A 26,370-nucleotide genomic window follows, 5' to 3' on the forward strand; every position below is an offset into this window, starting at 1 on the left:
CCACTGGAAGCTTAAAACATCATAATATCCAGATGGACTAGAAATAAACCCATATCTCTTTCTCTTTCCCACCAATGGAAGAAAAGGGAATCACCTTTCTCAAATATTGGAGTGAAGCAAGACATTTCTCTCTGGAACTCAGAACTGTAAGCCTCACCTCACTTCACAGAGCTTGTTTTGAAGTCATGGCGTTTGCCAAACTCGTAAACCTCAGAATTTATTTTAAAGCGGTACAAGTTCTAGGTTGAGGCAAAAACAAATTCTGACTGTTGGAACAAATCTATCCAAGTCTCAAATGAAGTTCCGAGATTTACTAGTTCAAAAATGGATCAAGGAGAAACGACATCATGACTAAAACTGAGGTAAAGGGAGTGAACTCACACATTGGACCTGTAAATACGTTTTAGAGGTGCAGCTGTTCGAAAGTCTGGTTCCTGGTTAAAAATGGAGTCAAAAAATCACCTGGATCAGTGCATCCAGGTTTTTAAGTACATCAAACTCACACCCATCTAACTGACCCTTTAGGGGAGCACTGCCCCACTCACACCAGACCTGGTATATATCAAGCCCACTGTGCTCTGAAGGGAATCAAAATCAAGCTCTCAGGTCCCCTTGGCTTTTATGTCTCTTCACATATTCACATCCTGGCTCAGTTTCTCCATTCTTAGGCCTCTCTGTTTGAGGAATCAGTAGAGGTTTCCTTCCACCAAGGCCATGGGAATATCCTATTATGGGGATGGGGGAAAGTTTGAACATGCCTTCTTTACTCTGTCACAGCACCTTGTGCTTTGTACACACTTTGACCATCATTTCTGATTCTGTGGTGCTTGCAACTTGAAACATTCATTTGAGCCATTTTGTCCAGGCTTTCTTGATGGATGCACCGATTCACTTGAAGCCACGTGCCATTTTGTGGAAGAAACAGAGCAGGGAGGCTAGAGACTTCTCTAGTGTTCGATCTTGCTTACAGCAACCCCCCCCCCCCCCCACAGGCTTATCTTTCATTGTTGGCTGCCTAATTGGCTCCTCTACCTGAGAGTTTCCCTCCTGATCTGACAGCTCAGCTGAGTTTCAGACATTTAAAAAATGTTTAAGCACAAAAGAATTTTTAAAATAGAAGTGGAGCAAAATTAAATATTTTAAGAGACTCAGGTAAGAAAGAATCAAATAAGAACAGTAAGAAATAAAGAGTCTGAGCAAGGCAATGCACAGAGACCTAAGGCTGAGTTCTCACCAAGGGAAACATGAGCAGAAGTGAAGGTTGTCATCAGGACCCAGACAGCTAGGATAGACTATGGAGTCGCTCTTTCTCTCTTCCATCTATGTGTGTAGAAGTCAAGCCACAACTGGATAAGTTTACAGATGAGTTACCCAGGTCCTGGATTATTCAGTCAACATGTTAAAATTTCCAACATATGAATAAGATGCTGCAACTTCCAAAAGATTACAAAAAAAAAAGAGATGTCAAAGAGTTTAGTTTATCCAGAAAGAAGAAGAAAAAAAATTAATAAATAGAAGGTAATTGTGTGTTAGTTATTTTGAGAAATGTTTGTTCCATGTAAAGATGGTGTCTACAAATCTGTTTGAAAATCTATCACATACTGTAAAGAAGGAAGCTCCTCCCCCATATACAGAAAGGACAGATAATACTGAGGATTGGAGAATTCAAAGTAAAACAGCTGAAAAGAAATTAAAAACAGAAAACAGAAGAAACACAAAGTAATTTTATCATAAGAACATATTTTAAAGCAAAAAGCATTATTAGAGAAAAGTATGTCACAAAACTGAAAAAAAAAATCAATTTTTTTTCAGTGATAGGCTTTGAACCTTAAGCCTCATAAACTTATGCAATCTGGAGATTTTCTACCACTGAGCAATACCGTCAGTCTTTTTGTTTGTTTGTTTATGACTAGATCTTGCCCCAAGCTGGCTTTGAATGCACTCTGTTGCCTGCACAGGTTTTGAACTTGCAATCCTCCTGCCTCAGACTCTGAAGTAGCTAGAACTAAGGGCTCATGACACAAGTCCTGAGATATTAACATTCAAGGCTCAAGCACTTCCAGTAACATAATCTCTAGAAGAAATCAAGACAATGCACTTCATGCAAAGGAAGAGACTTTTCCAATCACAACTAGATAACCAGGAAAGGTAAAGAGGACTCATGAAACAAAGAAAGAAAGCAAAAAACAATTAAAAAGTAAACGTGGGCAACATTTTCTAGCTTAAACAGTCAGTACTATGGATGCGCTAGTACACAGTCGGGCCACAGAGCATCATTGTAGTTCATTTATAAGATGCCATGACGGAAAATGAAAGATAAACAGATAGAAATGTCATAATCAATGTCCCATGTCTAATGGAAATACATTGAATAGTGCATATAAAAATGAAAAAGTACATTCTTCTTTTCCAGTGTACTTGTGAAATTCATTAAAATTTATGCTGATTGGGTACTAATGGTGGTATCAATGAGTTTTACTGGTATGATACACACATATTTTCTTACAAAACTATGATCAAGTTAGACACCATGGGGCTAGAAAGTTGGGTCAGTGGCTAAGAGAACTTACTGTTCTTCTAGAAGATCTTAGCCTAATGGCTAGCACCCACATGGTGTTTACAACCATCTGTAACTCCAGCTCTAGGGGATTCAACTCCCTTTTGATCTCTGTGTGTACTTGTTCTTATTTTTCCAAATTTCTGAGCTGCATCATTCAGTTATTTATTTGTGCTCTTTCTGATTGTTTAATGTAGGCACTTAGAGCTACTACCTCACAGGGCTACTTTCCGTGCGTCCCACAGGTTTTGTTGTGTTTTCATTTAACTCTAGGAAAATTTTTATATTTTTTCTTAATTTCTTCCTTGACCCAGTCATCATTTGGTAGTGAGTTGTTTAATCTCCATAGGTTTGTGTATTTCCTAGAGATTTGCTTGCTGCCAATTTGAAGTTTTATTGCAGTGTGGTTAGATAGGATACGAAGGAGTGATTTTCATCTTCTTCAGTTTGAAAAGATTTGTTTTGTGTCTCTAGGTCTGCTCTCACTCAGAAAAGCTTCTGTGAACTGCTGAATAGATTCTGTGGTTTGGTATATTCTTTGGTTTGGGGTAGGATATTCCACAGGTAATTTTTAAGTTCATTTGATGTCTAATATTAATTAATTCTGATGTTTCTGTTTATTTTTTGTCCATATGATCTATCTGTTGAAGAAAGGAATATTGAAATTACCAAGTATAATAGATCATTATTAATCTGTGTCTTTAATTCATCTATCTATCTATCTATCTATCTATCTATCTATCTATCTACCTACCTACCTACCTACCTACCTATGTAAAATTGGGTACAACAGAATTTGGTATAAATATGTTTAGGATGGTAATATCTTCTTGGTTAAATGTTTTTTTGATTATGATGATGTATCATCTCTTCTTATTTTTTATATTTCAAAGATTGCTTTGGTTTTATTATGATGTTTCATATTTTCTATATGTTCCTTTTCTGTGTTTTTTTAAATTTTTTATATTTCTTCTTACTTGGCCTAGATCTTTTATTTTATCTTCAAGTCCTGATATTCAACCTTCTGTTTGATTCATTCTACTTATAAGGCTTTCCTTTGGTGTTCTTGTTCGGTTATTGGGTCATTCAATCCCACCATCATTTTAGCTTGAGTCGTCTTTAATGTTTCTATCTTCTTATTAAATCCTATTCTCAAATCCTGAATTGTCGTCATCATTTGCATAGCGTACTCTTGGGCAGTTTTACCACTGAGAAATTTATTCTCCTTAAGGAATTATTTCTCCTTAATTTCATTAATCTGAAAGTTGTGTGTGTGTGTGTATATGTGTTTGTTTTCTTTAGATTTCTTGAATTCTTTCATGGAATTTATAATTGTCCTTTTAAGTTCTGTGTCATGAGGTTTATTTAGTTACTTCTCAGTGTTAAACATTTCTACAGCACGGATAGGGTTTGGTAAGAAGATACTGGCTTGACCTTTCTTTCACATTGTTTGTATTTTTGCAATGGGATCTGGACATGTAGAATGATTTTTCTTATCACTAAATTTGATATGGGCCGAACAGGTTATGACAGAAGAGAGGATGCTATGGTTGGTGGGCCAAGAGATGGGAAATAACTTGGGCAGAATGAAATTAGGTAGAAGAAGGAACTGGGCCCGGTATAGAGAACATGCATCTTGGTCTAAGCCTTCAGTGTAGAGGGAGATCTGGCTTGGTGGAAAGCATGGATGTGGCATATGAGAGGCCTGTAGATTGGGGGATGGAGATGAAGTCCTAGAAGAAGCCTAGAAATTGGTTGTCCCACAGATACGGGTGGCTGGACAAAGCAGAGTACTGGATATGAGACCCAAGCTACATCCAATGGTTTAGGAAGAGGGTATGGATGGGAAGATCCAAGAAGCCTATGAGGCTAGATCCTGGAGAAAAAATGTGGACAATCTGGCTAGCTGAGCATGTTGGATTCAGCGCAGAAGGGACATGTGGGTGGTGGCAGTTGTATATAATTTCTTTATCCATTCACCAGGCAATAGATACTTACATAGGTCATATTTCTTGGCTGCCAAGAATATTGTTGTAGTGACCATAGCCATGCAGATTTTTGTGGAACGCACTCATTTTCTTTCCTTGGGCTGTTTACCCACAGACTTACTGCTAGATCACATGGCACATACATTTTGTATTTTCTCAAGAACTGTACTTGAATCTTAAATCCCAGGCTAGTGATGTGGTGGACAATGGCAGCTCCTACTCAGCCTCAGGTTTGCAGAAGAAACAACCTATCTTCTATAACGCCCTGGAGTGCTAAGCTATGAACCTCTGTAGGTTGCTACCTAACTACTTTGTTTAAAATATTTTTTCTTTGAGAACTTTACACATGAGTACTTAATCTATGACACCCTCTCCTCTCCCCTTTTCCCCAACTGGTCCCAAGTCCCTCTTCCCAATTTTGTGATTTTCAACTTATGATGGTGGTATCAGAATGTGTATCAGACCTCTGAGTCAGGTACTGCTCTGCCTCCATATTGGTTGGTCTAACCTGTGACTCTCTGTTCTTTGTGTCTTCTCATTCCAAGATCTAAATTGAATTTCCTGGCACTCTGTGCACTGGGCACAGATTTGGAGGTTACAAAACAAATCCTCCAGATGTATAATCTGATAGTGAGTAATAACTCTAACCCTAACCCTCACCTTCTAACCCTAACCCTAATAAGTATAATTAGTGATACTGTAGTAATCAGTTTATCTTGTTCCTAAGGATGAGGTGAAGAACATTTGAAGTGGTGGAAACTGACTTTTGTCAACAAGCTTCTACTCAGAATTCACTCACTGTCCAAGAATGTCTCAGCCAAAGGCAATGGTTTGAGATATACTTAAGGAAATATGATACTACATTTTTTTTTGTTTTTTCGAGACAGGGTTTCTCTGTGTAGCCCTGGCTGTCCTGGAACTCACTTGGTAGACCAGGCTGGCCTCAAACATGATACTACATTTTAATCTTCATAAAACTTCCATTTTTCTTTTATAACCAAATGATATGTACTCTCAGCCTCCAGAGAGAAAAACTCTAAGTACCTATTGACTTTTGAAGTTAATCTTGGAATCCAAGGTTTCCTGGCATTCTTTGTACCGGGCACAGATTTAGAGGTTAGAAAACAAACCCTGCAGATGTATAATCGTACGGTAGCGACTAATAACTGTGACAAACTGCCCCATTGCAACAGTGATAAGGAAAGTGACTTAAGCCTTTCTTTTTCTCAGTCCTTTTTTTTTTTTTTTTTTTTTTTACAGTACTGAGATAATCTGTCTGTAGGAAACCTCGTTTTCGTTATCTTCCTAGGCCTCGTCATGAAAGTTTTCACATAATATGCATCTTATGGGGCCTAGGCTTTCAAACCTTGCTACCTCTTTATATAGAGATGTGGGCCCTAAGGGGTCAAAAGTCTTAATAATTACAGTCTCCTCTAATCCAGGCTATTGGAACTTTTGGCATGGTGACTGTAAATGCATGTTTACCTTAGAAGTGAATTAATTTTTCCTCAGAAGAACGAGCAAATAGCTCCATGCTTGCTCTTTAGGCAAGTGCCTTTCTCTGAAGGCTTCATTACCGACAATATGAGCTAATTGGATTATAGGCACCTTTCTGTTCAACTGTTTGGTCTACGTGCTTTGCCATAGATGAACTGAAGACATTCAAAGGTTGTTCCAAAGGACATGAATGGCAATACATGTCACTGGGGCATACTTTAAGCTGGACATCCTTGTCAAACCATTGAGCTTTTATTACTTTTAATAAATAGAAACCGTTCTCCTTTCATCTCTGTAATCCTTAAAACTTCATGTCGATTTTCCCTGCTCACACCACAGACCAGCACTTTTCTGAGCTCCTCTGCCAATTCAGAGGCCAGAGGACAGCAACTAACAAGTAGCGTTGGTAACATTCTGTTAGGAAACTGCTTCTGAAGCCATCCTTTAGGAAGAAGATAAACTATCTCCCTTTCAAGGCACTGCAGGTGTCAGTTTACTAAACATTGTACCACTCTGGGGCACAGGCCTCCTCTTTCCCAGCTTTTAGTAATAATATACAACTTGTATCATCCTCGATGTCAGCAGTCATATTTTCAATAATTTGTTATGTTCAACTGTATCTCAGTCTGAGATACCCATATCTTTGCTATAGAACAAATAAGCTCAAAAGCTTAGTCAGTATTGCTTGCTTATGTGGCAGAGCCTTGGAGCATCTACAGTTCTGTTACAGCAGAGTTTCTCAACCTGTAAGATCATCGGAAAACAAATATGATTCATAACTGTAGCAAAATTACAGTTATGAAGTACAAGCGAAAATAATTTTATGGTTGTTCCCCACAACATGAGGAAGTGTATTGAAGGGTCACAGCATTAGGAAGAATGAGAACCATTGTGCCAGAGGCTTTAAGTAGGGTGATCTCTGCTCTGCTATCTTTCCATCTTATGACTCAGGCTAAAAATCCAGCTTCTGTACTTGTGATTCATGTCTCTTAATGATTCAGCCCTGATTAAAGGGAAACCATCTGGTGCCTTGTCCCTTTGGCTCACATTCTGTTATCCAAATCCAGTTACACAGCTTAGGATGAAATTATCAGCACAGAATTACAGAAATTTTTATAAAGAAGGGTTATATGAATAACCACAAATAACAAAATATAGCCCTCTATACCTTCCCATCTAAAGAACCTGAAGAAAAACAATACGCTACTCTCTAAAAGGGAAGAAAAAATTAAAAAATAGTAGAAATAACATTAGAAGAGAGCAAGCATATGAAAAATGTTAACTTGACTAAATCACATATAAAAGAACCCATAAAGGTGAGAAATATTTGGCAAGCTGTTAAAATATGTTCAGAATAAAAAAGAATTTCTCATCAGAAATGTGGCCAATATTATAAGAAAATCATATGAAGCATTTAATTGGAAATATTAGATAATGTAGAGAAATCTGTATCACTAGGAGGGCAGTTCACATTCAGAAAGAATGTGAAGAGTTGAATATTACCTTGTTACCTTAAAGACAAAGGATTAGGGTAAAAATATAAGATTCAGGAAGTTAAAAGAGGAGAGCAAGACCATCCCATGGGCAAACTTTATAAAAGTTTGAAGAAATAAATGCAATGATTATAAAAAAAAATATTGTAGAGAATAGAAAGTGTGAAAGATCTTGCCCTGTAAGTCAATAAGTCAGTTAACTTTGGATAGCATAACCTGTCATGAAGAAGGAGGAGGAGGAGGGGGAGGGGGAGGAGGAGGAGAGAAAAGTAGGAGGAGGAGGAAGAAAGGAAAGAGGAGGAGGAAGAGAAGAAGGAAAAAGAAGAAGTAATATAAGAAGAAGGCAGTATAGAAATATCTTATTCCTGAACAGGATGACAATGATTCTATTCACAAAATGACCAGCCATACCATGAACTTATGAAAAGACTGATGTATCATTTACAGTGTAGACTCACTCTCATAACACATGTCTTAGAACAATACTCCAGTAGTTTGGAATATAGCAGGGTTAAGTGAGAAACGTTCAAATGATCTCCATGGGTGTAGTAAAGCTTTGGCTAAAGCTCACCATTGGTTGGAGCCCCAGTAATGGCTCAGTGACTGAGTTCCTTTTGTGGAGAACCCAAGTTCAGTTCCCAGCACCCACATGGTGGCTTACATGGCTTACAACTAACTGTCTGTAACTCCAGTTCAAGGGCATCTGATACTCTCCTGTGACTTCTGCAGACACCAGGTAAGCTCGTGGCACACAGACATACACACAGGCAAAGTACTCATACATGTAAGATGAGAAAAATAATATAAAATTAATTCAGCATTGATTATTGATTAAAATGACACCTCAAATATCAGCAAAAAGAGAACTCTTTAAGTGCTAAGTTGGACCTACCTAGGCATAGTAGTCAGAAAATAATACGAATAAGACTGACAGCATAGCTGCTAGCCAGTGGTCAGTTTTGTAAGAACAGCAAGGTAAGCAAAGGAGGCAAAACATATAATGACTACAAGGAAAGGAAAAGTATTAGTTTTAGCACAAAGATCCATAAGGTTGCCAAATAAAATATGTTAACACATTTAGCTTTTGAAGCATAGGCAACAACGAAAAATAATAACATTAATAACACACCACTTATCCCTTAGGATACTGTAAGTTTCTAGAAATATGCATAATATAATGTATCAGCACACAACACACACATAACATTTTACTGAAAGACACAAAGAAGACTTCACAGGGACATTTTCACCACAGCGAATTCAAATCTTCAATATAAACATGTAAATACTGAATCCCAAGAGATAGCATTTTGAAAGTTGCCAAGTTGTAGTTTTATATATTGATGTTTTTTTTCCCCCAGTGCTGGCATTAAACAAAAGACTCCTGAAGGCTTACAATCATTCTAGCACCTGCTACATTATATCCCTAGACTGTTAGAAGTCCTTGATGGACAGACACAGAATGACAGAGTATTAGGATGTTATCTCCAAAGCAGACCTGAGGACTGAGATGCAGAGAGATGATCACTGAAAACTGAAAGGTTAAGAGATGTTACATGGGTGGTGTGGGGCCTCTGTGTGTATGTGTGTTACTGTGTATATCTGTGTATATACAGGCATATGTTGCTTATTTACACACACACATGAAGGCCAGAACAAGACATTAGGCATCTTGCTCTGTTGTTCTTAGCCTCCTTTAACAAGAATCTCTTACTCAACCTGAATCTTGTCCTTTTGGCTAGGCCACCTGACCAGTCAGCTGCTAGGATCCACTTGTCTCTGCCTCCTCCAAGAGCTGAGATTCTATAGAGCATAAACAGTCATGGCTTTTCATGTGGAAGTTGGATAGGAAATACTCTAACCACTAAATACTAACCCACTGAATTATCTCCCTGTCCAGAGGATTTGTTTTAATTCTTTTTTTTAAAAATTTCTCTTTAAGGTTTTTATTTAAAAAAAAAAAACTTTCCAGTACTTTTGTTGTTTAATTCATCAAAGTGAAGAGGAATCTTTGAGTAAACTTTTTCAGTATGTTATTACCTTGTTGGTGTTGAAAGAGAGTGTATTTATCCAAAAGATAATCAGTATTAGGTTTAAGTTTGATTATATGCCTAATTCTATAAAGGCAACCATAAAAAGTGTTTGGTTTTCTAGGTGACATAGCATTTTAAACTATAGCATGTGTGATAAACGAATGGATAATTCTTAAATATGAATTAAAGTAGTTAATACTGCATTGGGCAATTTTATTTTTTATATACCAGGTGGTTCTACCATAGTAAATTAAACCACCAAACTAGCAAGATTTTGCAATGAGTTCTAGGCTTGCAAAGAACGTAAGCCTATATTGTAGAATGATACAATATAACTCCAGGAGTTTGGGACAGGTACTGTAATGAGAGCCTATTATTGAGATCTAGCTTTGAATGAGCCTTGCACTTCCCATTTTAAGGAGAAGCTTGTATTAGTGAGTTTCATCTCTGTGGACGGGAAAGCTAAGAATAACTGTTCTTTATGAGTCATGCAAACACATTCCAAAAGGGCTTTCTTCTATTAAACATCTGTAGCAGCCTTTCCTGTCCTTTCCCACTACCTCAGCCCAGGTAGAGCTGTCAGGCAAGGGAGAATGGACAGTGGTTATTTTTACTCCATTGAATTTCAATAAAGGAAGACAAAATAATTCATAAGAACAAATAATATTCACTTCTCGGTCCTGAGAGACAAAGCATGGCCAAGAGTGACCCTTGGGGACAGGAACTATACATAGAAGAGATCTTTTTCCAGCTTGTGGTTGGTGCCAGTTTTTCCACAAGTGGAAAATTCTGGCACCCTGGTTGGGTCCTCATTTTGCTCTCTTCAGTGATCATGATCATTATTGATTTGTAGAACATGTTTCTGCCTTGAGTAGTATCCAACCTTACCTGGAAGCTTTCTAACTTTGCCTTTTCATGAATTAATCTAGTGTAGAAAGCTGACATTTGAATGTGACACAATGATACTGTGTTTATATATCTAAAAATTAGGAGAAATTTTAAAAAATTCCATTAAAAATTGACCAGTAAAAAAGTATTTCTGTTTTCATAACTCAGAGAAATTGAGAACTATAGTATGACATTTGGGGAGAGGGAGGCTTTTGGCTGAGGAACTGGTGGAAGGAGTTGGAGGCAGGAGGTTGGCTCTGACTGAGTGGTGGGGACTCACTGTAAAACACAACTGAGCTTTGGTAGTGAAGGGATGTCTGATTTCTCTCTTCCCACAAGCCATTTTCTCCCTCAAAACATTGCTCTCAAGTTTTACTTGCTGTTCAGCAGACAGACCGGATACAATATTAAGAGGCTCCATACTGTAGAAGAAAGATATGCCATCCTTACTGTCTGTGCTTAAATCAGGGCAATAAAAAGAAAAGAGACAGAATGTACCTATGATAATTATAAGGGAAAACCCATATTTTGGAAGGGGTCTGCTTCTAGCTTTCTTGCATCTATTCTTGAGCCAATAGAGATGTTTTCTCTGTGACATTGTAGCTGTGTGATACACTGCCCTCACAGAGTAAAGGCTTAACAATATTTATTGCTAAGGACGAATGGCTTTGTAAGAAGAGGGAAATATATATTAGTGTATTTTTCTAGCTGAGCATCTATGTCTTTCTGACTTGACCTCAGAGGAAACAAACAAACCCATACTAGTTGGGACATGGTAATTTTCTATATCGGCCTAGTAGATCAACAAACGTCCAGCATCCAATGTGGCAAACAAATCAAAACAGCTGCCTAATGAATCCTCAAATTAAAGATTTTTTTCCCCACTTGATATCCCAGCACGACAGAGCTAATGGAGGGCGAATTCTACAAAAATAGTTTAAACAGTGCCAGCTTTCACAAGCAAGAGAAGGGTCCATGTCCAGCACAGACCCTAAGGACTCGCAGCTGCAGACGTCAATTTGAAGAGGTAACAACCTTTCTCACCCCTAGGAGCTGGCTCATTATTCTTCAGCGGTCCTGTCTCTAATGAGAGGCCTCTCAGATCCTGCGAATGTGCCAAGAGGACAAGTGCCTTCCGTAGCAGTTTTTCTGGTTGCCACGATTTCACAACTGGCTCCAGTTTCTCTTTGTTATGCGCATGTGCTGTAAGGCAGCAGAAGAAAGCAAGAATATGCCTGCAGAGCTTTTGATGGGATGCGGCTTTTTCCTTTCTCAGAGTTTATTTCTGTTGCCCTCTGTATCAAAATAACGGTTTTACACTCGATTTGAATGTCCGCTCCTCACAGAACAATGCACGTTGGCTACTTAGCACTCTTCGTTTATTTTAAAGCTTCTGTCATCTACCTCCACCATTTCCAACTGAATACATATTTTCCTGCAATATTTCGTTCTTTTTACTTCCTCACGTGTCTATTCCCTTTCTGCTTTGCTTTGTACTTACATCCATCGGAGGGTATGGGGGAACGTTTACATTTATAGGATTATTTAGCTTAAGTTAGTTTAGGCCTAGGTTAGTTAGACCTGCCTTCTAGGTGATTCTAAATTCCCAGAGCTCTGAGATTTGAAAGTTGGTTGAAAGTGGAATATTATACTGGTGTGTGTGTGTCTGTGTGTGTGTTTGTGTGTGTGTGTGTGTTTGTGTGTGTGTGTTTCTGTAGCTTCCATAAAAAAAAACTTGGAAAAAAGTTGTCTTTGGAGAAAATAATCAGCGCTGAAAGATTATAAATATGTCATGAAGATGTGATTTGAAAGTAAAAAGAAAAACAAACCCATGTGGTTCTCTAATAATCTCCGAAGGGAGATATTACTATATTATGAAAAAAATTGTCAAAATTGTCACCTAGTCTGCTCCGTTGAGTGCTTGGTTCAACAAGCTGCATTTTGTCTTTTATAAGAGCTGGAAGACATGATTTTTCAAGGGCAAGGCAAACACCCCCTCCCAAACAGCAGCAGAGTTAATCCATTTTGAATGGAAGGTGGTTGATGGGTTTATGAAGGGGCACCGTTTCCTATGCCAGCTGTCGCCCTTTCAGAATGGCGTCTGCATCAAACCGTACCTGAAAGATGAACAAGATTGTGAGTTCCGGGTGCAGAGTGTATTTGCCTATCACTATAAAGGGAGTATTCCACCTATGTGCAGTAATTACTTATTTAGTATCTACTGAACTCTTCTATGGCCCAAGCACAAAATAGCTAAACTGCAGGTTTAACTCAGCGGTAGGACACTGAGCTTATGATGAACATGTACAAGGCCCCATGTCTGATACTCAGCACTACATAAACAAACAAGCAAGCAAATGAATAAATAAACAAACCAACCAAAAATAGAGTTCCCTCATCAGGGAGTTGTGCTAAAATTTGATGCACCAGTAAACCAGTTTTAGTTGCAAGTGACAAAATATACAAACTACCTTCAACTGAAAAGAAATTTATTGACAAATGAATGAAAGGTATATAGGTATTGCTGGCATCCATCAGTCACGGCTGGATGTGGAGGGCAGACGTTGAGTCCAAAAGTTTAGCTATGTTTCTTTGTTCATCCCCAGACTGACAAGGCAGCATCATGGTTCAAGGAGCTTTCCCAGTGGCATTTGGTTGTACGTACTTTTTAATATTGACACTGGGGAGACTGAGGCAGAAAGACTTCAAGGTTGAGCCAAGTCTGGCCTACAAAGCGGGTTCCAAACTGCTTTCTTCCACATCACATCTTAAGTAGCAAAGGACAACATCTCTCATTAATGACTTTCGAAGTTCCTGGAATTCCTTGAGACCGCAAAGATGTCATAAATCCTTTAAGTGCACTGAATGAGGAGACAAAAGCAATGAGATTATAGAGATTAAAGATGCTAGGTCACATGACCTGGGAAGCTTGAATTTGAATCATGTACTGGGAAAGAAGGTTCACGAATGTAACTGGCCATATCCCAGTCACATTTTACTTCCAAAATCAGGGTTACCGTCCAACACCCAGGAATAGGTGGTTATTTTTCGAAAGAAATTCACTATGTTTATTGGAAGGGAGAGGAATAACTAAAAATGTCTATCTATAGTGTTACTTTGTGCAATAAAAAAACATATTTGACTATCACCAGTACCACAAGAAACAAAGAAAAGGATCATGTAAAAAGCCCGTTAAAATTATAACGAAGGAAACCATCTCAATAGTTGCTATGCTCTGAACCTAGAGTTTGAAGCAGCTTAACCTGTTTCACCCTCTTTAATTTTTTATCAATGTATCGTTTGATTACAGTGTCTACTTAAGAAGCCAGACTTAAAAAAAAAATCATGTACACTGCTCACATCCACACAAGTAGAAAGAAGCAGAAGCAGAAAAGAATTTCAGCTTTGTATATCATTCAATTTGGAAGACTTTGTTCTCAAATACCATGACACACCCCTGCGTTCAGACAAGGACAACAGCTAGTATTTACTGTGCCAAGCAACCGAGTAGATTAAATTCTACTACTAAATCCATGCAGAACGTAGGCACTTTATCTTCTAAGCAAGGTTTTGTGGAGATAAAGGGGTGGACACAAAGCTTGAACCTCCCCTCCGCATGAAGAGACGGCAGGGCTAGTGCAGCTCTTGAATAGCAGCCCGGTGGGCCTTGCCAGGTTTAGGGAGCTAGCAGTGGTTGTCAGCAGGAGGATACCCAAGTGTTTGGAGACTGAGAAAGGACCAAGATAGTCAGCTCTTGATAAGACAAAAGAAAACAAGGAGTTGTTTATGCAGCAAAGTTTCAGGGCAAGTAGGAGCGGGCGAGATTAAAGCTTTTAGCCTTGAATATGAGGGACACATTTTCTTTTTCTTTCTTTTTATTAATTTATTTATTTAGTCACTTTATGTCCCAATCATTGAGGCAACCTCCTCCTCTCCTCCCAGTTCCACCTTCACATGCCTCTCCCCCTTCCCTTCTCTTTAGGGTTGATGCCATGGGTACCAACTGGTCCCTGGAGCATCAAGCAGCAGGACTAGGCCCATCCTCTTCCACTGAGGCCAGACAAGGCAGCCCAGTCAAGGAAAGATTCAAAGGCAGGCAACAGAGTCAGGGACAGGCCCTGCTTCAGTTGTTAGGAGACTCACATGAAGACCAAGCTGTATCTCTGTTACATATATGTAGGGCTAACGTTTTCTCTAAGACAAATGTGAAGGAAGAATCAAACAATGAAAAATAACAGCTCCTTTGTAAATGAGAACACACGTGTGTTGTATTTAGGCTGCTTAACTCTTTGTATGGCATGAATGGAGTCCAGACCTCCATAATTCAGCTTTGATGCTGCCTTCCACAAGGTCAGGGGTTTCTTGATTGTACCACATCACTGGGATTTTAGTTGGCTTTACACAGATTTAAAAAGCATTCATTATAGTCCATCATGGAAGTCTTGCCAAGTTGCCTTGCCTAGTTGTAAACCTGATTACATGCGTTAAAAGTGCTTTCTTTCCCTCTGATGTGTAAATATTGAATGCCCACAGAAAAACTAGGTCCACGGTTCTTTATAGACTGAGTCATGATTTGCTATTCACGAGTAAATACACAATGTGTGTTGAAGAAATAGAGTAAGCTAACTAATTAGCTGCAGTTGGTAACTTAGATCCATTGGCAGCTGGAGGTGACAAACCATTGCTTCATAATTAATCGACTTAGATCACTTTAAAATTAATTAGTTGAGAAGTACAGCTGGGCAATGATTGATGCACAGGAGGCCCTTGGTACTCCCATCAGAAATCAAGGTCAAGCGAGTGTGGCAATTTCACCTTTCACCTGCCTGGTCAGCAGTAATTCACGCAGCCAATTATTGCGGATAAGCTTGCTAACTGTCTTCTCCAGGTTCTCCTGACTCTGCCAGGAAATCCGCAGAATCTGGGTTTTCTAAATATTGATCTGTCTTAATTATACCCCGATTATTCTGAAATTAAAAAAAATGAACATACACCATTATTGAGTGATCAATACCTCCAGAATACATAGTTAAGTCATTTATTTAGTACTTTATTTCTTTTCCCCAAGAAGCTCTCTGAGGATTAGATGTTCAATGAGAGGGCATAATGTAATGGCGACAGTCAAGATGGATGTGTCTGACATCCTGGAGTTAGACTCCAGCCCAATTCCTAACTGGACTTTGTACCAATTTCTTAACATTTCTGTGTCTATTTCTTTATCAGAAAAGAGCATTTTTCATAGTACCATCTTCACAAAGGCCTGCACAGATCCAAATACTTAGGCTACAAAGCATTGAATATGAAAATAGGCTGTTGCAATGTTAACATTCCTTTTCCTTCTCACCACATGCCAACACTGAAGTATATTTTGAGTATCTAAATGCTTCTGAAGAACTAGTGTATGTTGACAGCAGTAGCCATCCCAAGAATGTCGTGTGACAGATGAGGGTAATGGAATGTGGGAGGATAGGTAACTTGCCTAAAGTGACCTAGTTATACAAGGAAGAACCAAAATTCCCCCTGAAAAGGTATAGAATTGAAAGCAGAGCTTTAGGTCACTCTACTGTGGCTGCTCAGTTCTTCCTGCTTTGTCTGTACTGATGTTATACTGAATGAAATGCAGTCCCAGGATGAGAGAGCATGTTTTGTTTGTCTGTGTGTTGAAATGAAAAACCTATTCAGCCATAAATATTCAATATTAACAACAAACTTGGCCTCTTTTCAGATGCCTTTCTTCCTGTGACATGCATGCATACCTCTTTCATAAAACATAAAGATCTGTTAGTCTAGTAATTGATAAACATTTAGGCGGTTCTCAATAGCTTCCATGGATTCCTTTTCCTCAAAGTATTTGAATGGAAGATGGTAGACTTCAACCCTATAAAGGAAAAAACAATAATTTAATGCCGGTTATTCCAAACGATGTTTGGAGATGCTGCACGGAGCTGATCAATATGACGCTTCTTCTCAGCTGGTTGCAGATGAGACTTGAATCCTCAGAGGTAGCCAGACGTGCCATGGTAACCAGAAATGGTGCATAATGTGGGATAAACAGCAAATACAGGGGGTTTTCTGTGAGATCCACCTCGCTGCATTTAAGGGATGAAGAGAAACAGACATGACCAAAAGTAGCAATAGTTACATTAGTTATGGCTAAGCTCTGTGATTTATGTAATGTACTTCTGTAAAGCTTGAATTTTTTTAGGTTTGGGGTAGGTCTCACGTATCTTTGATCACTCATGTTTGATACATGTCCAATACTGTCTTGGGTTCTAAATGCCTGGATAAGTTGTTGGCACATTGAACTGTTTTCCAAGGTCTCTTATTTTTCTTCCCTCTTCCCTTTTCCGTCGTTTTAACTTTTCTGCAATGATTCCGTTTCTGGTTTTTCTCTCTAGTTCTCTTTCCACATTTGCTCTCATTTTTACTTCTCTTATTCTTTGATTTCTTGGTGCTCCAGGAAGCGCCATTTTGAGCTGCAGGATTCTAGAAGGTCATAGGACATAGGCAGCGGGTGAAGCCTCTCTACCTCAGATATCTCTTCCATTATTTCTCTACCGTCTTTCACAGATCCTGAATAATTCCCTCAGAGTTTGGAGGTCAGGCACCTCAACTGAAAACATAGCCCAGTGCTGAGATCTCCTTTGGAAATGGAACAGTAGCTAGTTCTCTTTTAAGTGGTTATTCTGAGTCCTGGCTTTCCAAGAGGAGGGGGTGATGAGTCACTTTTATGTCTGAGGCTCACCCAGGGAGAAATTTTATTGCTTGATTACTCTTAAAGAATGAAGTTAAAGAAGTTTTTAGGGAAAAAAGCAGAAAGGAATGACTAGTTTTAATAGTTTAATGATAAAGGATTTCTACATTTCTGGCTTTTTTTTTTCTTTTTTCTCCACCTGATAGAGAAAAGAAGCCATACCTGGGCCTTTGTCTTGCAAGGCAGCTTTTATCTGCTCCCCAGGACTTTACAGTGCTATTCAGGAGGAAGGATAACAGAGGCTGAGGTCAAACCTCCCTGGGTGCCTTAAAGGCCATCTCTTTTAGTAGCTAATCGACTGAACAGACAAATTCACAAACTGTCGTTATATAGAATTTAATCAGCTCCCCTCCCGTTCATTCTTCTTGTCGTTCAGAAAGTAGGTTTCACCTCCAAAGAGCTTGGAATCAATTCTGAAAATATAAGATCAGCTCTTTCCTGTCTGCGATTGTTCTAGAGATGCCAGCCAGTGACCTAATTCCCTGTCTCTTCTTCCAGACACTGCAGGGATTTCAGCAAAGCCACCTTCATCCCTCAACTGCAAACATAACCCAGTGAGATGACCTTTTGCTGCAAAAGAAAACCTGGGGCTCCCTCTGAAGCTGTTATTTTATTTTATTTTATTTTTTTACAAAGCATTTGCTTTAGACACTAGTTATAGAATGCTTATAATACTGGTAATTATTTCAAGAGGGTGTAAGGAATATTCATATTATATCAGTGTGATGGTAGGGTATCTTGTACATGGCTCAGAAGGAATATTCCTGAAGTCAGTTGCTTCTAACACCACTTTGAGATGCGCTATCTTTGAAGAGGTGAACAATACGTCTTCTGCACTTTCTCATACTAAGTGAGGAAGATGGTCCCGTGTTAAAGAGCTGGGAGGAGAATTCAAAACAGATGGAACTGAGGATGCACAGAACATAGTGGCCACTCAATATAAACACTCAACGAATCATGGCAAATACTTTGGCCAGTTGAGTAGAGGATAGAAAGAGAAGAGATGGAGTATCCCACATTTCTGGTTTCAGCCATATTGGGATAGATTGGATATTTTTCGCCTGGGTTATTCTCCAGTGAGGCTGTGCAGACTGATGCTCAGGTACTCCTAGGATAGACTGTATCTCTAACTGAAGTGTGAAGCTTTCTTATTGGATAATGGTACCAGGAATATAAGTAATTCAGAATTTCAAGATTATCCAGATGGACATTAACAATAAAGTAACCATCCAGTTCTATCAAATAAAAGTACCTGGTGATACTTTCTGGGAAATTGATTTTGGGGGTAGGTGGGTGATAAGCCTGAAAATTATTTTCACCTCTTTAGAAAAAGACAGAGTTATTGAACAGAACAGTTAAATTTCATTTTTTTTTCTTCAGACATTCTGGTACAGCATACATTACAGCACTCTTACTGGTGCTGATGGTGCTGGACACAGATGATGGGCAACTTCTCATGTGGGAGAAGAACGTGGCATCTCAGCCAGACAATGGGATAATCACTGTGATGTGCTTGAAAGTGTGGACTCTGGAGAGAATGTCTGCATTTGAATGTGGAGTTCCTCTTTACTAGCTATTGGACAATTCATTTTATGCTCCGTGCATTTTAATTTTCTCTCTACTTTGAGATGTGGACTGAGCATCCTTTTCAAGACTGAATAGTTAGTGTCCAATAAGAAAACACACTTAGGTACCGGCTTATCATATGAGCTCAAGTGCTTGGTGAATGGTTATTTTGTTATTACCAAAGGTTAATTTCATTTTATATGGTCTTTTTTTTAGGGTAGGGGACATAGCCATGTCTTCCTGATCCAGGCTTTGTACAACAGCTTTACCCAGAGTAAACAAAACACTTTTAGTTTCTAAGCTATCTGTTTTAGATGCTAAGCTGAAAGGCACTCTTGAGGTTTTACAAAGGAATTTTATTTTTAGAAGCACAAGTGGATTAACATGAAAACTGGACGACTTTATACTTACTATTTACTTTATATACTTTATATCCTTTATGTACTTTAGACCTTACTATTGATGATATCCCCATGTGGTATAGAGGCTGGCCCCAGAAGATCTCATGTTAGATGTTAGCATCGCCTGCTAGTTAATGCACATAACCACGTATCAAGCTTCAAGACCGTTTCAGCCTCTCCCACTGACTAGCAAGTTACCTTACCTCAACCTCTTTTCTCCCAGCTTCCAAATTAGGATAATAGGGTATTTCTACCCACATAGGGGTGATGGGTAGCTTAGCTAATTGATGTTTGCAATACGCTAGGAGATAAAAGGCGCCATGGAGATGTAACCTGCCATAATAGGAGAACAAAGTGGGGTTTTAAGAATCATGGGAGATGTAACAGAACTAATAGACACATTGGGCAACAGAACCTGGAAGACAAGCAGGCTGTAACGCTGAATCATGATATTTATTCTGGGTTTTGAAAAGCCCATTCAAAGAACATATCTCTTTATATTTAACAGCTAATTTCTCTGTGTCATCACACCTTCCGTCTTTTTCCAAACACACTGGTTTTTAAAGATAGAAGGTGAGTATCGCAACCAACATTCCAACATTCTACTTTTTTGCTGAACCATGATTTCCATAACTTTGAAGCATTCGCTCTAGGTGGAAGACCACAGATTATCGAGAAAAAAACAAGTAGTTAGGTACCCTTCTTTGTAAAGAGATGGTTTTAAAATTTTACTTTTCTCCATCTCTACATTCAACACAGTTCCAGTCAACAACCCGCCTGGTTCACCTGTCAGTGTTCCGCAGTAATAAAAGTTGACTTGATCAAAGTGACTGTTTTCCCGTTTCCCATTTTGTCATTAGATCTAATATCTGTGTCCGAGCCATCTGGTTTGACAGCCATAATAGTTGAAATATTTTTCCCTTGCAGTCCCCAGAAATGTCCCTTGGGGCAAATAAGCCTTTGGCACGCAGAGTAAATATCAGTAGGCAAGGACATTTCCTGCTTGCTCTTTCTGAGGTCGCATATAGAGGAGTGAGAGCAAAGGGTAGGAACACCTGCTGTTTACTTGACAGATTTATGGAGGCTATTCAATGGGACATACAGATTTCAAGGCCCCAAAGAATTTTATCTCATTTCTGTTTCACAGCAAATAATGAAATGACATGTTGCTATTCACCTGCATGTGTCAGTAACCTTGAGGGGTTTTAAAATTTTGCAGAAATTAAAAAAAAAAGAAAAAAACAAAGTGTCCTTCATGCAAAAATGCTTTTCTCCTCCTCCTCCTCCTCCTCCTCCTCCTCCTCCTCCTCCTCCTCCTCCTCCTCTTCTTCCTCTTCCTCTTCCTCCTCTTCCTCCTCTTCCTCCTCTTCCTCCTCTCCCTCCTCCTCCTCCTCCCCTTCCTACTTCTTGGAGTTTTTTACTGACTATAGATATTCTATGAGTGTTCAGAAGGACTATGGGTTGGGATCTGAGAAGACAAGAAACAAACAAACAAATAAACAAACACCCACCAGACATTCCATCCTTTACCAATGTAGCCTTGATTGCCTTGGTACATAAATGCAATACTATGGAGTCATAAATTAGCACTCAATGGCATCTTGCGGTGGCCACCAGAGTTGTAATTTGCATGTTAGGCATTGACTTTGTCAATACACACGAATCTCATAGCATTGCACAGATCATACTAAACTCAGAGATCAACTGAACAGCAAGCATTTGAGCATCTTGCTTCCTTGCATTTTTGTCCTGAAAAAGTTGGGATTTTTGGGAACTTCAAACCTATTTACTTATTCACCAAAATCATTTGAGACAAATTACAAGGAATGAACTAGAGAGACCCGGGAGGGCAGAAAGAAGGGAGTTTTGGGTTGTTTTATTTCCCTTGAATAGTGCATGATATCTTAAGTTTGTTTTTGAATTCTGCTCCAGCAAATGAGCCTGCCAAATTCATACATGAAATCTCAAGTTTGCCACAAGGACTCCAATCACTTCCAATTTTTTAAAACAATAAGCTATAAATAACCCCCACAATGACAGGATTGTATTAGTTTCCTCCTGACTTCCTCTGGCCGAGGGCCTTGCTCCTAATCCTTAGGTAGAAAGCAGAGATTCTGTCTGAGCTGCAGGGCGATCCATGGCCTTTTCCAAGATTAGCTGAAAAGGCAGCTTGCAGGAAGTAGGCGTCCTAGCCAGGCACTCGTTGTGGGGTTTCTGAATTATTTATTGTATAAGAAGGCTCCTGGCTTTAAGCACAGGGAATGTAGTTTCCCAGGACACAAGGCTTAAAAATAGATGCTTGTCCTTTTCCCTTTGCAGTATTTATGTACAACCAACTTATCCTTCCTCCTTTTCCTAACTGCCCACATTCTTTTTCTTCCAGTGGCAAGGGACCCTATCGCTTAGTTTCTGCTTATTAGGGGTTGCTCTTAAGATGGCTTACTTCCCCAGGGGAAGGCTTTTACAATGGGCAGTGCAGAATGACATTCGTAAATTCATCGTGATTCATTTCAGTAGCATTTCAAATGGTAATTCCTCCCCCCCCCCAAATGATTGCATTTAAGCAGAGACACATAACTGGAAGATTGTTTTTGAATAGGCAGCATGGCTCATGGTGTATTCATGTTCCCAAAGAGTGTCTTAATGATACATTAATTACTGCTTTCATCTAGACCCATGGGTCTATCTTTAATTGCCCTTCATCCAGCCAAGTTAACGATTCCTTGGGTGAAGACTGTATGGTAGAAACCCTAACTGCCTTCTCTTCTTTGCTTCTTCTCAACCTGTACATTGTCCGGATGTTGGCTTCTAGGACTTAGCATAAATCTTGGAAGAAAAGTCATTACACAATAAAAACAATGAGAATTGTTTTTGCAGATTATGTGCATAACAAACACTTGATCTTTGCAGAAGTATTAAGGAAAAAAAAACCTGTGAAGACGTGGTTTCCCTCCAGTTGTTTTTAGAAAGGAAAAATTCATTTGTAATCTGTTCAACAACTCAGGCAAAGGTCTATGTCTTTGCCTAACTTCATTCTAGTCTGTTCAGGTAAATATTCTAATGTGTATACGAAGCATCTATCACACAGCAGGCTGTGCACTGTGCTACACGCTAACAAGAGAAATATGTGGGGAGAATCCCAAGGTCGTAAGATAGCTGGTCATAAGTATATATCATTTAATATGCCATGTGTATTTCTAGGGGTGCCCCTTAAATTGCTGAGCTCATCGTCTTGTCTGTGAAGGGAAAGTAGTCAAGCAAAAGTTTGCTTTTGTCACAGGAGCTATTTGCTCTACCTCCAGACACTATTGCTTAAGAGTAAAAGGTGAGTTAAATTTCTCATTATTCCATTGGAAGTTTTCTTTGGGTGTGAATATCTGAATGACAAAGCTAGTTAAAGGGAACTGTGATTTTCTGACACAGTTTCCTGATTTCAATTATAACGCAGGTTCAACATTAACTGAAGTGGTTCTCCTCCTTCCCAATGCTGTGATGTGACCCTTTAATAGAGTTCTTCATGTTGTGAACCTCCAGCCATAAAATTATCGGGGTTACTTCTTCATAACTATAACTTTGCTGCTGTTATGAATCCTAATGTAAATAAATATCTGTGTTTTCCAATGGTCTTAGGTTACGGGAATGAAATGGTCATTCCATGCCCATAGATTCAAATGCAGACTAACAGGATGTGCTGTCTTCTGGATCCCACCAGGACTTTACTCAGAATGCTCTCTTGGTACTCAAAGGTCAACAACATTCTGAATCAGATGATAAGTTTTGTAGGTGGTATGGTCTATGTGTCACTGGCGACGTAACTCTGCCATTCTAGTTTAAAGCAGACAGCTGCAGATACAGTGTAATAAGCGTGCATGACATGTATCTAGCCAAACTTCATAAAAATCAGAAAAGAGTAGGATTTGGAGGCTGGGCCATAGTTTGCTCATGCTACAGCAACAGATGGACGTATCCGATATTGCCTGCGGCTAAGCGCGTTTGACAATTTTAACTGTCAGAACTTCAGAAGTTGAGCAGAGCTCCAACTAATTTTTAAACTCTTTGTACTGCACACCCGATTTACGTAAAATCCTGTACAAAGAGTGATGGTGGGAAGAACTGAACCTGGCTCAGGCTCTAGGAAGCTTTCCGGGCACATACATCCTTGTGAATACACAAGAAGAGGATAGCTTCTCAAAAATGACTTGCTTTGGGTAGAAAGTAGTGAAGGCAGAGTAAGCTATGCACATGTTAAGAAGGCCTTTTTCCTCTCTCACACTTGCTTTGGTTGATGATGAGCCTTGTAAATGATTTATTTACTCTAGTTAGCCTGTGTAAGACACAAAATTTTGGTATTTTATTTACAAGCTGTAAGCCTAGGTTGGGCAGGTTCTGAGCTGTTCTAACCTACATCCCAGCCACATGTCCTTTGTTACTTGATGTTTGAGTCTTTCCTAGATTATATCTGTTTCATCAGCTTGTCCTCAGGATCTACTTCCTCTGGCCACATGTTCACGGTCTATCTCCTCTCACACTGGTCTCCGCCTCTCTCCATCTCTTTTCTCCTTTTCTCCCTGGTCTTTCCAGAGACCCGTTACTCAATCCTCGGGTCCCTCCTTTCTCTCCCTCTACTGCCCAATCCCAGGCTCTAGCTTTTTATTAACCAATTAACTTTAAATTGAGGAGCCAGCAAGGTTTACATAGCATCACTTGATGTGCTTGAGGATCTGCTGGTCGAACACAACCGGATCTTGGAGGCAGTATTTTGCATTTGAATACATAGTAGTACTAGACCAGCCCTCAACAGAGCCTTAGATGAGATCAGAGTCTACAAGGAAGAGAAGAGGATTTCTGATTTACACAGGCTCTTGTACCCTTGAGTCTATGCTCAGCCTCCTGCTGGAAATAATTGACAAGAGAAGTTGGTACTGGGTTTGTTGTTGTTGTTGTTTTGTTTTGTTTTTGTTTTTTGTTTTTTAGCAGTACCCGTTGCCATCCCAAGGCTCACACTAATAAAACAATGGTCCATCTTCCTTGGTGCCTTGACTTCATAAGCACTGTACAATCATAGGTTGCATCTGGCAACTTTAAAATTAATTTTGTTGTCATTTCTTGAAATAATCTCATCTTTCCATCTCTCTTCCCTGCTTCCAGTAATATTCACGGATAGGAAAAACAAAGATCATTTGAGGATGAAACTGCAGGAGTTGTTGCGAAAGTCATTTTGTGGTATTTTGACCCGAATTCAAATAATAAATGTCATACAACCATCGGATCCAACAGTCATTTTTAAAATCTCATTCTTATCACTCCGGTCTTTGATGGTGCTTTTTGTCATGCTCTTCTTGGGAAATTCTTCTGGGTATTTGAACTTAGAATTTTCTTCTGAAATAGAATAGACTCAATAAACACCCTTACTTTCCACGTTCTTGGTCCTCTCTTTTAGCCCTTGCTTGTACGTAGGGCTTCAATACTTGATTCTTATTGATGAAAGGGGAAGTATACTTGAAGCATTGTTGCTAACTAGCTGGAGACACAAATACTCTCCTCAAAGAATTCACAGCCCAAAAGAGACAGAAAAAAGGGGTGGGGGAGAGAAGAGAGACAATACAAGAGAAGGGAAGAAAGAAGAAGGAAGGTAATAAGAAACAACAGTGTTACTGTTCAGAGATCAGCCATTTTCAACCTGCGCGTTGTGACCACTTTGGGATTATCTAATGGGCCTTTCATAGGAGTCACATATTCTCCATATCAAATACTTACATGGCTTACATCCTGAATCATAACAGTAGCAAAATTACAGTTTTGAAATAGCAATGAAGTAATTTTATGGTTGGGGGTCACCACAACATGAGGGACTGTATTAAAGGGTCACAACATTAGGAAGGCTGAGAACCATTGTCATAGATGCTAACAGAAGTCTGCATCTCTCATGTTTGGGATGTGGTGGGTGACTCTTCCTCAAAGTGGGATAGCTGTATATCATGTGGAGGTCTCAGTACAAGCTATCTGGATGGAGGTAGATTTGACCTCTGGCCCTTCAGGATTCTATGTGCCTCTTCTCTGCAGTTACAGATGTGGTTACTCATACTGATTTATTATTGTACATTTTTTTGTTGTCTTTTCTCCCTGGAGCAGAAGGTTCTGGAAAGTGCCATTATTGTCCATGCTGTCTCAGACATATGAACAGTGTTAAGGCCTCAGTAGTAAGTAGTAAGTAGTAAGTAGTAAGTAGTAAGTAGTAAGTAGTAAGTAGTAAGTAGTAAGTAGTAAGTAGTAAGTAGTAAGTAGTAAGAGCCCTGAAGCTTAGGTCATGGTGGGTACTTTGCCTTCTGTTCAAGCTTAAGTAGAGAAGTATGTCAAGCTTTATCTTTATGCCTGAACTTGAGCCCACTTCTCCACTGTCTCTTTAGACATTCTCCCTAACTGTGCCACCACAGGCTCAGGATGGTTAAATTAGACTTCTTCCTAAGTCAAGATGACTTCTGTGTGATAATGATATCTAATTTTCCCCATTGTATTCCAAGACTCCTGAATGCAGCTACCGAGTGTATAAAACCATAGAAGGCAAAGATCATTTATATGGATGATAAAACTTTAGACGGTTTTAGCACGTAGCATGGCAATTAGCCCTTGCATCTGAACAAACTTTATACCTTAGTGTCATTCAATAGGTGTAAAAGGTAGGCCATAAATATCAGCCCTGTCTCTGATTTTACATATTAAGAAAGACATTGTTAAAAAGAAAAATGTGAAATTAATCAAACTTTAATTAAATAGTCTTAAAAAATCACGATTTAAAATAGTCATTTAAAACATGCTTTAAGTTTTTGAAACTGAATACTTTAGACTTTATAGTATACATCTGCCTTTGTGTGTGCTTGTCAATACCTGTGTGTGTGTATCTGTGTGTATCTGTGTGTGTGTGTGTGTGTGTGCGTGTGTGTGTGTGTGTGTGTGGTTTATATCCCTGTGCGTAAACATGTGGAAGCCAGAAGAGGACGTTAGATGCACCCCTCTACTGCTTCTGTGCTTTTTTCCCCCTTAAGATTGAGTCTCTCAATGAGCATGGAACATTCAGGGTTTTTTTCCCCACCCTTTGGCAAGTAAGTCTCAATGAACCTCCTACTCTCCCTTGCCCCTGATGCCAGAGTTACAGATATTTAAGGCTGTGATCAGCTTTATACTTGGTTGCTGTG

The sequence above is a fragment of the Grammomys surdaster genome, unplaced genomic scaffold, assembly GCF_004785775.1.
Source record: "Grammomys surdaster isolate TR1022 unplaced genomic scaffold, NIH_TR_1.0 958, whole genome shotgun sequence".
NCBI classification, from domain to species: Eukaryota; Metazoa; Chordata; class Mammalia; order Rodentia; family Muridae; genus Grammomys; species Grammomys surdaster.